General features: G+C 34.8%; 1 protein-coding gene across 3 annotated transcripts in view; it reads right to left on the reverse strand.

Annotated features, from left to right (window-relative positions):
- Positions 1 to 12,521, reverse strand: part of NAALADL2 (N-acetylated alpha-linked acidic dipeptidase like 2) — a 1,427,879-nt gene that overhangs the window by 913,037 nt on the left and 502,321 nt on the right. The window lies entirely within an intron of this gene.

Genomic DNA, 12,521 nt, shown 5'->3' on the forward strand with positions numbered 1-12,521 from the left:
TTACATTGTGCATAAAAGGAAAACAACGTACAGAAAAGTTAAATAAATTGTTCAAGTTTGTACCAAAATTAAGGACAGAGTTACAATCCCACATCTGTTGGACTCCAAAAATGTTTTTTTGTTTTGCAGTATAGTCTCCCCAAATCTAGTGTGTTCTCATTCTCATTATTTCTCCAAGTTTTGTCCTTATCCTTGACATATAAAATTATTAGATTGGATTATAAGTGACTAATCTCTTCTGATTAAGCACATGCTAAATACTGTTTTGATTAAAGAGACAATTATTATACTTGATATGCTTTCATAATCATACATCCTTTTTTTAACGTGAAATCAAATATGCTACATGGTAACACTATGATTAAGTGTCACAATGAATGCTTTCAAAATATGCCTCTTCCTATTTACTTGTTAAGTAGCATATTTTATTTTTATTGTAAGTATTTAATATGGATTTTACAGTATAGGTACAATTACATAAACATTCTTAAAGACACTTGACACTCAATTTTATTTTCAATTTTATGCAAAATAAATTAACAGGTGGGCCCAGAAAATTGTGATGGAGACTCCATAGGATCTTTATTTCAACAGTGTTACATATAAATACCTTTGGAGCCAAGGTGCAACTGATGCTTTTCCTTATTTTTAATTCCCTGAAGTTGATGGTTCAAAAAAGACAAAGGAATGGATCTAAAACAAATGAAACACTGAACTGCAGCTTTCTTTTAATTAGACCATAAAGTACAAGTTCCAAATAGTTAATCCCATTTGGTTTAGAAAAGACTTTCTAAGAACTTAATAAAACAACTTGCAGTGAACAAGACAGTTATACACTTTCTCTAAGCAAGGTCATGTTGTGCTGGAAGTAGTCAACTAAACTAATAGTATTTTGCACTGTGACTAAAATAAAACCCATGGGATATTTTTGAGGTCACATGTTACTACAATTAAAGAACATCTTAAACAAGCAAAGCTATACTTAGACTATATGTATATTCACTTTCAGATCTTTGTTCAAAGTCACTGAATGAAAGTTGTGACCAAGCATTTTTAATATACCATTTTGCCTCTAAATGTATAATGAGATTTAACACAGCATAATGCAAATATTCTATCACTGATATTATTTTTCTTTTCATCAATAAGTTCTTCAGTTCTTTATTAAATTCATAGCCAGTTAAGAATTGAGAATCATTTGAAGAACACATCAGTAACTTTTTTAAAAAAATAGGCCTTATAAAAATTCAATTTTTTCTGCTCCACTTATGGATTGATATTAATTTACATTTGGAAAATTGGAAGTAATTTCTGAAACAAAATTAAATCAAATTTTTAATTTTAAAAGAGCTCTCAGCATATTATGAATAAAGTTTCAAATGAGAACTACTGCCTGAAACACTTTACCACCATACATAAACCAGGACTGGTGATCAGGCAGAAATAGTACTAAAGCATATCACATATGAAATTGAATATAGTTACACATACTAAATATTACATATTAGACTGCAGATATTATTTTGCATTTGCAACCCCACTGATTTAATGAACTATAATATCTAAAACATAGGATAAGCTATAACCATAAACTCTTAAGGTTGACTGAGTCAAAAGTTAGGTTACATTTTTTCTTTCTAAAATTGTTGAAGTATTCATTGTATGATACACTTTAACTTTTTATCAATTAAAATTATTGACCTATTTTTTTTTTTCTATTTCCCTAATAAAATGATCTGAGTGGAATCTTTTAAAACAAAATACAGTCAATGGCTTGTGTCCTGGAACCAGACTGCTTGGGTTCAAAATCAGACTCTATCACTCACAACAGCTCTAAGAAGTTGTTCCTATTCTAAAGTTGAGAAGACTAAGGTTTAGAAACTTTCCTAATATTCCAATGTCAAACTGTGTCAATTAACCAAGGTGAGATAGCAACCTCCTACTGATTCCAGAGCCTGGCTCTTAATCACCAATCCCTTATGGTTTTAAATGATAATGGCAAAAATTACCTAGAAGAGCTTTATCACCAAGACAACACAGAAGACAATATTACATCTCCTGTGCTGTCATCCCTCAAAATATACTCCACTCATCCAGCAAATACACTAACTCACATGAGATAATTTAGTCAACTCACTGCTTTAAAAATTTTCTAAGCTTTATATTTTGACCATTTCAATTTCAGTAAGTAGGCAATCAGGTATCGTTTTTCAGATATCATCTTATTTTCTAGATGCTTAGAACTTGTCTACAACTAGTTTAGATAGTTTATAGAGTTAATCTATAGCAGAGCTATTTTTATTTTTCATTTAAGTCTATTGAGTAGCAATTAAGCTTAACTCCCTGTATCTTTTCCCACCTCAAACATTCTAAAAAAACAAGTAAAACTCTATTAAACTCCAGACTTTTCATTAAAACTCATATACAGGGGCGCCTGGGTGGCTCAGTGGGTTAAGCCTCTGCCTTCAGCTCAGGTCATGGTCTCAGGGTCCTGGGATCGAGCCCCACATCGGGCTCTCTGCTCCGCAGGGAGCCTGCTTCCCCCTCTCTCTCTGCCTGCTGCTCTACTTGTGATCTCTCTCTCTCTCTCTCTGTCAAATAAATAAATAAAATATTTAAAAAAAACCTCATATACAAAAACATCCAAAACTGAATTATAGGGCTGGAGTATGTGTGCATGGCAGTAGACCTTTATTCCCTCACTAAATTAAAAGTCCCTGTCAGTCAGCTACAAAGATTTGGGCATTCATTTTATTCCCAAACTCCTGCAGACTGGAAACTTGTCCTCCATGCATTCATATTTAATAAGATGGCATTTAAAAATGTCCTCTGGGGGTGCCCAAGTGGCTCAGTCAATTAAGCCTCTGCCTTTGGCTCAAGTCATGATCTCAGGGTCCTGGGATTGAGCCCTGCATCAGGCTCTCTGCTCATTGGTGAGTCTGCTTCTCCCCCACACTCTCCCACTGTGCTCTCTCACATGTGCTCTCTCCCTCAAATAATAAATACAATCTTTAAAAAAAAAAAATGTGTCCTGTGGAGTTTACTATAACTGAATTTCCCTATGTGAGAAAATTTTCCATTCTGAAAAAATTTTTGTGATATTGAAGGTATACTTAAATACTACCTATTCTAACTCATGGATTATGTTTAACACTTTACTTACATTATCTACCCTTTATTCTCCCAACAATAGTATTAATCTAATAACACCTATAGGAAACTGGGGCTCAAAAAAGTGAACTTATACAACTCTCATGGCTAGCTACACTCACAATGATCTGCAGTATCTATTTGCAGCTCTATCTACCTACCAAATCCACTTCCTTTGTACTCTGTATGGCACTAACTAGCATTCGCTAATGTGATTTTAATGGAATAAAATGTAAAACCAGAAAAACTTATCTTTCTGCATAAGAAGTATATAATCACTTGCTTATCAAGATTATAAAATTATTTTGAAGACTAATTCTAGAATTTTACTTTCCTCAATTTGGGTTTCATGAGTCACTGCTTTAGTTCTGCAAACCTTCCAACTAAGAGAAGACTAGTATTTCCTAGCTAAAAATTCCTATTACATTATAAAATATTAGTAGTAATAATTTCCATTTTTTTTCATTAATTTGGTACAACCAAAAAAACAACTAAATTGGTAGGTATAGAGGAAAAAAGAAAAAAGTAAAAGACCATTTACTGAGTACCAGTTATGGTACAATATATTTGGTTTAATCTTTGAACAATAATCAAATCTGTGAAATTGTCCATTTTTTCCGATTAGAATCCCAGTTTGAGGAAGATAAACTTGCCAGGTGACACAACTAGTGAATGAGTTGATTTGGAGGACTCTGTCTCCAAAGTGCACCAGAAGGCAGAGCTTCTAGCCCAGGACAGGGATCCTGTCAATGCCTATCACTAGTCAATCAGATGCCTCGCCACAGGACAGAGGTGAAATCAATGACACATAAATTACTAGCAAACACAGCTTTTCCTCCTTAGTGTATTCAGAGTGAACCCATTTTTTGTTAACTGGTTTGTTTTAAAGCTTTGTACACACAGGAAGTTAGTGAGAGATGGTCACATAATATCCAAATAATCCACAGAACACTTGCTGGTAAAAACATTTATATCAACAACACTGCTGTGATAGCTGGTTATCTTAAAGATGAGCCTAGAAAATCACGTTTTGTTAATATACTGCTTGGTAATACAAAGTGAAAACAGTTTATGGCACCAACTTTTACCAAATACTTTTCAAACCAGTAAGTCATAATACTATATCCCAACTAGTCTATAACATCATTGCTTATTATATGTACTACAAGATACTTTAAAAGTAAAGAAGTGGCTAATGGCAATTGTCAGGTTTCATCAATTGGAACATTCATCTTAATTTCAGGGATACTAAAACGTGGGAAAATGCGCATCTTAGAAACCATGAAATATCATAGATATTATCAATGTATTTTAATGTCAAAATACATTGGTATACTTTGAAAGCAAACATAACAAGTGGATTCTCATGTAAAAACCATTAGTCTCTAATTCCAAAATATTTTCACAAATAGTCCTGCCAGCAGAATGATGAGAGATTAATGACGCCACACCACAAGAAAGCCCCAGGGAATAGTGACAATAGGGAAATATCAATACAGAATTCTAAATATGTGCTGATTGTAAAGTAGACCATTGCCAACAATTAACCTTGTCATATTTTATTGTATCTAAAAATTTTCTGTTGGGGCCTCAGTCTTAGGACCACTGATAGCCATTAAGTTGCATACCCTTAACAAAGGGGAGAAAGGTTGTCAAAACTAAAAAAGGATTTTACCCATTTGCATTAAATTGCTCAAGAAACTAATCAGATCAACACCAGATATATCTTTTAGGTGACTTGCCCCACATATTGGTTACCTAGAATTCCAATGAACCATTTAGCTATTGCAGCCTTAGGGCACCCATGTATTGACAATTTACAGAAGTTTTCCTCACCTAATTTGTTCAGCTATTCCTGAGGTTAAAAAAAATTCTAGTTACCTTAGCAACTGCAAGGTTACATTTTATCTTGAAGCTGCAGAGCTTTTTTGAAATTAAAAAAAAAAAAAAAGAAAGCATCTGTGCTGACATCCCATCCTTGCTGGGTGATGGCTTTCATAGTCAGGTTGAGAATACCATGCAAACACCTTGATCTTCTCACTGCCCCACCCTTGACAGCATTTTGCACTGATTGTCTTCATTTTTTTTTCCTTTTTGGGGAAATGAATTACCAATATCAAATATGTATATAAAGAAATTGTCAGAGAGAGGCTCCAGAGATTGTAGTGCATCACAGCTGACCTTCGTTATTTCTCTGAGAAGAGAAATTGGTGGACAATTGGCAATTGTTATAACGGGAAAATAAGCATCCTGTCAAGTGTCAGTGGCTAGAAAGTCAATTTCCAGCCCTAACAGTAGATAGCTTTAAGCCCGTCTGCAGAAGAATAGATTTTTCAGAACGTACTATGTTAAAAACACATTTTAACAATTTAATTTGAAAAATTGCTCTAAAGGCTGTGGTTCTTGCAGCTTACATACTTAAGGCTACATAGAAAAGGGCACTTGTCAGATCTTAACATGTGACTTCAGCAGTGCCTGAGGCATGACTGACTTTGAAAAAGGAACTCAGTGGACAGAACTGGCTTTAACCCTTAAAAAGTAAATAAATAAATAAAAGGAACTTGGGAATAAGGGCAATGGATAGGAAAATGAAATATAAGAAGAGACAGTAAGTCACTTTTCTTTAAAATAGCTGAAACCTAAGTTGAAGTAGCTTAACTATAAAAAGGAATATAAACTCTTAAATCTGGACTTCTCCAAGCCCTCAACTCCCAAGTGCTCAAGGCTGGGAGGCAGCTTTGCTCCACCTGAGTCCCCTCCCAGCAGAGCAAACCAGAATCTCTCTCTAGGCAGTGGGTTGGGCAGTCTCATGACGCCCTTCTTTTGTTTCCTGTTTTTTCAGGGATGGCTTCCTTCACTGCCTGATGTCCAGTGTCTTGAGAGCTCTCCCTTCATATGTCATGTACATTTTTATTTGTTTGTTTCACACAGGAAAGCAGGAAGGTACTTCCAGCCCCTGCTATTCTATCTTTACCAGAAGTGAAAGTCTTTTTGTCTCCCCACAAAATTTAGCTTCACAAAGATACCTGACTAATTTCCTCTGCTTGCACTCTATTCTCACTTGTGGACAGTCAGTATGTCCAACCAAAGCGGACAATGCAGTGAGCAGGAACTGAGTCACATATCCAGACCTGCAGATCTATTTGTTCTGTTGCCAGATTCACAAAAAAGAAAACAAACAAACAAAAAAGGAACAAAACTATTTGCTAGAGGACCAAAACTAATAGCTATCACAATCCAGTTCAGAAAACACATTCTTATCTAAAAAAACAAAAGAAAACCAAAAAAAGACTTTGGGAGGATGCCAATTCCATTCCAAACTTATCTGTTGTTTACTATCTCAAGCATTTCCAAAGCATATTCTGTGTGTCTACTGATGTGGCCAGAGGGAACACCAAGATGAAAAGATACGAGTGTGGCCTTGGTAGCTCACATTCCAGAATGTGTCCTTTGCACAGCGCTTTTCAGTGTTGTGAAAGTGTTCATGGACTCCTCCAAGGTACACAAGAGGTCTGGGACAGATTTGTCTTCGAATGGTACATTACTGATTTTGGACCCATCTTTCAGATGTCTCATTTCAAACACAGAGAAACAAGGTAAAGGGAGTATCAAGCCAAGTGACTAGTAAGTAGCAAACCTGAGATTGCTGAAGTGTCAAACAGTATGAATGTGGTGTGAATGGAGGCCCTGCGCACACTCTCCATTCTTCTTGTCACTACATCAGAGTGTTGTCCTGCCTGGCCTGTCCGGCTAGGTAATAATAGCTCTGCCCTTCAAATATGGAATTTTATCACCTGCTGTTTTTAAACCAAATAAATTACCCCATCCTTCACTGAATAAAACTCAATTGCTATTTGCTATTTTCTCACCTTTACTGCCTATCCTTCAGTCCCCACCCCAAAGCTAAGAAATGCTTTGTTTTTCTCTAGTCCACTCAGAAGACCTGCATTTAATAACCTGGAAAAAATTTTTATAAAATACTGTTGCTGGGGAAAATGATAATTCTCTATTATATAAGTAATGATCAAATATTATTTTAAAATACATGTTATACACACAAAGACCAAAAGACAATATGCCAAAATATTAATAGGTATTTTAAAAATCTGAATTACCAACTTATGGATGATTTCACTTTGGTCTTAATACTTTTTTTTCATTTTCTAAAATTTTTGACAATTACCATGTTTTATATATAAAGTTATTCCTAAAACTAGCTATCAAAAAAAAAAAATTCTATCTCCTCTATTTCTTGGTGAACATCTTCTCTGATTAGCCCTGTTTAATAAAATGTTATCACCTGGGGTGTCTCTTGGTTTAGACTCAGGTCATAATCTCAGGGTTGTGAGAAGGAACCCCATGTCTTCAGGCTCCTGGTTCAGCAGGGAAACTCATCCTTTGCCCCTACTTCCTCTCCTTTCTCTCCCCCCCCCCAATAAATAAATAAATCCTTTAAAACCTACTGTAGGCTTATCTGCAAAGCTTTCCTATACCATTGAGGTCCTTTAGCCATTTCTTTTTGAGATTCCTCTTCTCTTGAAAAGCCAGCGGTTTTGTTTTATGTCTTTACTTTGAACAGAATGGATACTGTTTTTACTTTGAACAGAATTGATAATCTTGTTTCAAATGTGTAAAAGTATAAGAAAGTCAGATTTTATCCTGCCTGTTTTAGTAAATAAGTCAAATTTCAACATAAAAGTAAAATAAATATAGGGGTTTTTGTTTAATGTGGCCCTACTATTTAGAAAAACCAGGGTTTACTTTTCCATTAACTACCAGGATCTTACTAGAAATTCCTCCTCCATCTTTCTCTCAGTTCCTTAGATTTACCACAAGTGGTCTCAAATACAGCTTACTTTAAAACAATTTTTGAAGGCTTAGTGATAATAAGACCAATTTCTATAGCCACCTGCCTGTTTCTAGAGCCATGGGTGATTAATGGCTTACAAAGCCTTTTTATACAGCACTGACATTTTAAAGATACTGGCCACTCTGAACTTTCCATCTGTTGTCCCTTGATTTCCTTTGTCCCCTTTGCTATAGGACTTCTTCTGTCCTTGAGCTCTAAAACTACTTTGATTTAATTTAAGCATAGGAGTTTAGGGGAAGTTTATTTAAACAAGAAATGAGAGTAATGCCTTTGACGGTACATGGTGATGGAGAAGAAATCCCTGACTCCCTGGCATTTACTTGTCTAATAACTCCACTGCCACATACAACCAGAGAGATATTCCAGAAACTTCCATGAGCTTACATGAAACTAGCAAGAGAGGCAGTCAATTCTTGCAAAATATACAGAAAGATGGAGGAAATTAATTTATTCCAGGCCAAAACAAACCCAGCTTCTGTCTTTTGAACAGAGATAACTGATGTAAATAAGATATATTATTACTTAGTGCTAGGGAAGCAGTTTATATTTTTTAAAATACTCTTACACATTATGTCATTAAAATTTGATTCATAGTAACATTATGATGTAAAATAGTTTCCTCCGAATTTTAAACCTAGTCATCTACTAACAATGTGGTTTTTATGCAGGGAATTTTATTCTAGAATAGCATTTCTATCTCAATCTTCCTCCCATTGTGTCTATCTAAAAATAAATCCAAAGTACTTTCTATATAATAGATCCAATATGCAATCCTATTTATGCTATTAACACTACTAATGTTTTGTTCCTGAAGAGAACAACATCTTTGTAGATGCCCTCATAGAAAAGGAAAACACTAGAAACTTGGTTAAATGTTTAGAAGTGAGAAATATCCATACAAAAGAAGGAGTAAGAAGGAGGAAGGGAGAAATGGAGGGAGGGGTATGTAGAACTTCTGCAGCATATAAAACCATGGGAAATTTGAAAACAGTTTTGAAATACTGGTAAAAATGGGCTATCCCATTTTGGAAGCTATACAAGACACAGTTCAAGTCCTAGGCTAGATACTGCTCATCTCCCAAAAGTCTTCTGAATATAGGCTTCTATCACCCAGTAGATTTATGATCAAAGAATCAAAGGAACACTAGAAAAGAGTCATTAGATCTCAGTTCAAGCAGTAGTTTCATCTTGGGTAAATCACTTCATCTTTTTTTTTTTTCTTTTTCTTACAAACCAAAGATTATTCATCTATAAAACAAAAGTGCTGATGTCCAGAATATTTAAAACAGATTCTAGTGTTAGAGTTCTATAAAGGATAGAGTTCTATAAAGGATATTATAATTTTGGTCTAAGTACTAAAAAAGGTAATCCTCCTCAAAAAGAGTATGATGAACTTTCAAGTAAAAAAATAAATGAGGGGTACCTTGGTGGCTCAGTCAGTTAAGCAGTTAACCTTCAGCTCAGGTCATGATCTCAGGGTCCCAGGTTTGAGCCCCATGTGGGGCTCCATGCTTCCCCCTTTCAACTGCTCCTCCCCCAGCTCATCCTCTCTCTCTAAAATAAAATCTTTAAAAAATGAATTATTTTGCAGTTATGATTCAGATGGAGTGATAGAAATTGGAAAAGGGCTGTACCTGCTAGGCCCAAAGAATTATGAGCTATTAGTGCAATTTATTTTAATCAGTAAAGCTCTTATTTTTTTTAAAGGACTGAACAGTTTAAAATAAAAATTCACTTCTGATAATGAAATATTTATAAAAAAATCAGAGATCATATAGAAAGCAAAGAAATCTTGATACTAGAAATGGGAATGAGGTGATTAATAAAGTTCTTAGCTTCTAAATTGTTTTCTATCACTGCAAAACAAATTACTCAAAAACTGAGGAACTTATAACATCAACTATATGTTGTTCCATACTTCCTGTAGACTAAAAATCTGAGCACGCCTTACCTTGGGCTTCTGGCTTAAGGTTCTTCATGAGGATACAGTCAGGGTATTGTTCAGGGGTGTGATCTTATCTGAAGCATGACTGGGGTTGATTCTGCTCCTGAGCCCACTCACATGCTTGTTTGGAAGATTCCGCTCTTCATGGGCAGTTGGATAAGAACCTCAGTTCCTCACTAGCTATTGGCTAGAAACCTCCCTCAATTCCTTGCCATGTGGGCTTCTCAACAAGGCACATTACAAAATGGCTTTTGACTTCCCTCAGAATGAGGGGGAGAGAGAGCACCCAAAACAAAAGCCACAGTCACTTTATAACCTAATATCAGAAATGACATGCCAGTACTCATGCTGTACCTATTAATAGTTAGAGGCAAGTCATTAAGTCCAGTCCTTCTGAGAGAAGGGTTTTAAAAACGGCATGAATGCCGAGAGGCAGGGATCACTGGACACCATTTTAGAGGCTACCTAAAACAGTTCTGTAAAGTCAAAGCAAAAAGATACAGAGATATTGATTGTACAGTTCTTATTAAATGATAAATGATAATAATTTACCCTTAATGAAAATCTCTTCATGTCGATAGGTTTTTGTTTTTTGTTGTTGTTGTTTTTGTTTTAAGATTTTATTTATTTATTTGCCTGGGGGAGGCACGCAGGGGGAGCAGAAGCAGAGGAAGAAGGAGAAGCATGTTCCCCACTGAGCTGAGAGCCCAACATGGGGCTTGATTGCAGGATCCTGGGATTGTGACCTGAGCCAAAGGCAGATGCTTAACCCACTGAGCCACCCAGGCAGCCCCGTGTCAGTAGTTCTAAAATAACTTGTTATATACATTTGTATGCAAAGAGCTTTGAGTGATATATAATGCACTGAATCGGCCATTTGTACAACGTTCAGAAGTATCCTTCTGACCATATCATAGTTTTAAACTATGAATGAGGATATTTCAATGGGCACAAATCTAATGCTACTTCCTAGGTATTTAATATGATAAGCGGTGTGCTCACTTCAGCAGCACATATATTAATGTGGTAAGTGGTGGGAAATGGAGAATTGATCTGTTTTTCAAACCTTTAGTATGCTTAAGATCAAATTATGTACAAAGGTAAATATCCAGGTACACCTCAGTTATACTAAATTAAATATCTGGGGGGGGGTAGACACAAATTTTTTGCTTTATAATAAATACTCCAGAAAATGCTGATTTGTCAGCTCCAGAAACCACATTTTAAGAAATATTCCTTATATGCTCCATCTCAACTATCAGCTGCCTCTTCTACATTCTTGGGATATAATACAATAGAGATCCATTCTGGCTCTGTATCAGACATTTCAGTCAATTTCTTATGTTTTCCCAGATGCAGATTTTCTAGTCAAGCTATTGAAAATTTCCAAATCAATATCAGACAAAACAAAAAATTAGAATGTAAAAGACTGAAATAAATGGTTTGCTCTTTTAACTGATAGAACTAAAAAAAATTAAGAGGGATTACAGAGTTATATATTTAAGGTTCATGTTTTATTTTTAAAGTTTTACTTATTATGTTCTTTTTTTTTATATCTATGAAAAGGTTTACTTATGTGTTCACAGTCTCTTTAATACCTGTTACCATATCACTATATTGCTACCAATTAACTTCAGGAATATGCAGTAGAAAATACATGAATTATAAAATGTATTCTTAAATTTCTCAAAACTCTTAATTAACTATAATGTTTTTAAGCATGGTGATGTCCAGAAAAGTGATGATCTTAAAGAAAATTCTATTCCAAGGTAAGCAATTTACAACTGATTACTTGTACTATTGCCCAGAGCAACCAGTATTTTAGTACTAAATTAAATGAGAGAGCATATGGGTAACTATTGAATAGTTTTGGTATTGTCAGCTATATGAAGCTTTATGGTTTAAAAAACTTAATATGGTTTCTGGAAGAACTAGAAATAAAAACATTACAGTAAATCTGTAATATTTAGAATTATTATTGATATCTCTTAGATATATAGAATTTTACCTCTGGACTAGTTATAAATTCTTTCTTTACAAAACAAGAAAATTGTTACAAAATGACTAATTTTGGCAGCTTTAAAAATGTCCACACAGCAATCCCATAAGGAACGCGGACAAAAGATTTAGTGTTATACATGTGACCTACCCTGAATTTAGACAATTTAAAACTAAAACCACCATTATTCCACACAAGGTAGGGAAAAAACCCTTAATAATTAGAACTTCACCAAACCCATGAACATATATAGAGCAGCAAAACTGGTGATGCAACTATTTCACATAAATTGAGTGAATTATTGCCGCAAGCTATAAAGAGTATGGGAACAACAAAATAAAAGTAACAGCAGCTCCAGCTATTAACAGAAATAGGAAGCTCTTTTATTTGTAAAAGGAAATGGCACAAGTTTTCTGGTCTCTAACAAAAAAGGCACGCAACATTTTCTCCCACTTAAATATTTACAGTCTATTACTTTTATTATTATGTATTCGATTAAGAGTATGTTCTTGCTGTCTTTGACATTAGTAGTCCTTCTCTGCAATTAGCCAAACAAT

The sequence above is a fragment of the Meles meles genome, chromosome 4 (assembly GCF_922984935.1).
Source record: "Meles meles chromosome 4, mMelMel3.1 paternal haplotype, whole genome shotgun sequence".
NCBI lineage: Eukaryota > Metazoa > Chordata > Mammalia > Carnivora > Mustelidae > Meles > Meles meles.